This window comes from Mastomys coucha, unplaced genomic scaffold (assembly GCF_008632895.1).
Source record: "Mastomys coucha isolate ucsf_1 unplaced genomic scaffold, UCSF_Mcou_1 pScaffold23, whole genome shotgun sequence".
In the NCBI taxonomy this organism is placed as follows: Eukaryota; Metazoa; Chordata; class Mammalia; order Rodentia; family Muridae; genus Mastomys; species Mastomys coucha.
The window spans coordinates 47604546-47606959 of record NW_022196906.1 but is presented as its reverse complement, the minus strand read 5'-3'; the positions used below and the strand labels follow the sequence as shown (position 1 = coordinate 47606959).

At 43.2% G+C, this 2414-nt stretch overlaps 1 protein-coding gene across 1 annotated transcript in view; it reads left to right on the top strand.

Annotated features, from left to right (window-relative positions):
- Acat1 (acetyl-CoA acetyltransferase 1) overlaps positions 1-2414 on the top strand; it is a 32127-nt gene that overhangs the window by 17762 nt on the left and 11951 nt on the right. The window lies entirely within an intron of this gene.

Sequence of the window (2414 nt, the reverse complement as noted above, 5' to 3'; positions counted from 1 at the left end):
TTATTTGAGACATCTCTGTTTTGAGGGTTTCTGTTTAGCTTTGGCTATCCTGGAACTTGCTCTGTAGACTAGGCTGACCTCAAACTCCCAGAGATCCACCTGCCTCTGCCTCCCAAGTACTGGAATTTAAAAAGGCATGCACCATCTGGACCCTCTTTCTTTTTCTTTTTTCTTTCTTTCTTTTTTTTTTTCCAAGACAGGGTTTCTCTGTGTAGCCCTGGCTGTCCTAGAACTCACTCTGTAGACCAGGCTGGCCTCGAACTCAGAAATCTGCCTACCTCTGCCTCTCAAGTACTGGGATAAAGGCGTGCGCCACCACTGCCCAGCTTAGACCCTTTTATTTTTTTAAAAATGTTTATTTTAATTTATGTGTATGCGCTTGTGTAAACAAATGCCACTTGTGAACATGTCCTGTGGTGACCAGAAGAGATGTTGGATTCTCTGGAGCTAGAGTTCCAGGTGGTTATAAGCTGTCAGATGTGGATGCTTGATCTGAACTTCAGCCCTGAGATCCCTTTTTTTTTTTTTTTTTTTTTTTTTTTTTTTTTTTTTTTTTTGGTTTTTTGAGACAGGGTTTCTCTGTGTATCCCTGGCTGTCCTGGAACTCACTCTGTAGACCAGGCTGGCCTCGAACTCAGAAATCCACCTGCCTCTGCCTCCCAAGTGCTGGGATTAAAGGCGTGTGCCACCACTGCCTGGCTCAGCCCTGAGATTCTTTTCCATTAAATATATGCCGAATTTTAGCATTTATGAGATAGAGCAAGAGAATGCAAGTTTGGGGCCTGTTGGTTGAAATCTTATCTTTACCTAAGAGTAAAAAGAGAGAGGCTGCTCAGAGACTAGGCTGTGACATTCAGAGGCTGTTTTCTGATGATGTCTTGATTTAAAAACTAACACTTCATCAGTTTTAAGATAGAAGGATACTGAAACAGCCATAGATAGAAAGTTACAGGTTCGGGGTGAGGAAGACAGAGGCCTTCATTAGATCCTCTTCATTCCTGGACATTGTACCTACCACTGTGCATCACAAGCAAACCAGAGTAAGTGTGGTGGGCTTCCACATCACTTCACACAACCACAAGAAACACACTTATGGGCTGGAGAGGTGGCTCAGTGGTCCAGAGCACCGACTCATCCTTCACAGGACTGGGTTCAGTTCCCAGCACCCCTGTGTAGCTCAGCACCATCTCTTCTACAGTTCCAGGGTAGTAGATGCCCTCTTCTAGCTTCTGTGGGGATTAGGCCACATGTGTACACAGTACATGGTACACAGACACACATACAGCCAAAATACTCATGCACATAACATACAGAAAATGGAAACAGGAAAACCCCCATATTTTTATGTTCCCTTTCTGAGAAGAAAAGAATACAATGAGGTCTGAGCTACTGTGACAGGGCCCTCATCACTAAAACCGTGTATGCAAACCCTAGAAACTTCACAGCTATAGAAGGCATAAAAGGGAAAAATATTTTTTTCTCACATTTTCCTCCATTCCTGAGTATACCACCAGTTTGAATATTCTGCTACTTAAAAGCAGGGGAGCCTTGGGTAGTTTATTTAACCTCAGTGCCCTACTTGATGCACTGGAGACCTATAAGTATATCTAAACATATTCTGTTGAGTACTTAGGATTTATAAGAACAAAGCCGGGCAGTGGTGGCACACACCTTCAATCCCAGCACTTGGGAGGCAGAGGCCGGCGGATTTCTGAGTTCAAGGCCAGCCTGGTCTACAGAGTGAGTTCCAGGACAGGCAGGGCTACACAGAGAAACCCTGTCTCGAAAAACCAAAAAAATTTTTAAAAAATGATCAGAATTTATAAGAACAGAGCAGTGAATAAGACAGCTTTGAAAAATCCTAAAAACACAAACAAACAAACCTAAAAACAAAAACCTAAAGAATTGCTGTATTCTTGGAAGTTGTCAGTTGTTTTCCAAAACCTACCAGCTCTACCTTCCAGAGTTAGGTGCAGTCAAATTGTCCAGGTCTTACTTTTGTTTTTTGTTTGTTTGTTTCTTTGATTTGTGTTTTCCAAGACAGTGTCTCATGTAGGCCAGGATGACTTCAAACCCTCTGGTAGCTGACAGTGACATTGAACTACTCTGACACTCCTGCCTTGGCCTTCCAAGTGCTAGACTATAGATGTGTACTACCATACTCAGCTTCTAATTTTAATCTTAACTGTCACTGAACATTTTAAATCATTTCCTTCTCATCAGGGAGAAGTGATAAAGAGGGCATTCACTGTGTAACCGTGGTTAGTGAAGCCAGATTGAACACTCCTTTGCTGACAGCTGTGTGTGCAGAGTGGAATGGATCACAGTGCCCACAGCTGTGTGTGCAGAGTGGAATGGATCACAGTGCCCACAGCTGTGTGTGCAGAGTGGAATGGACTGTTGTTGGCAGCTGT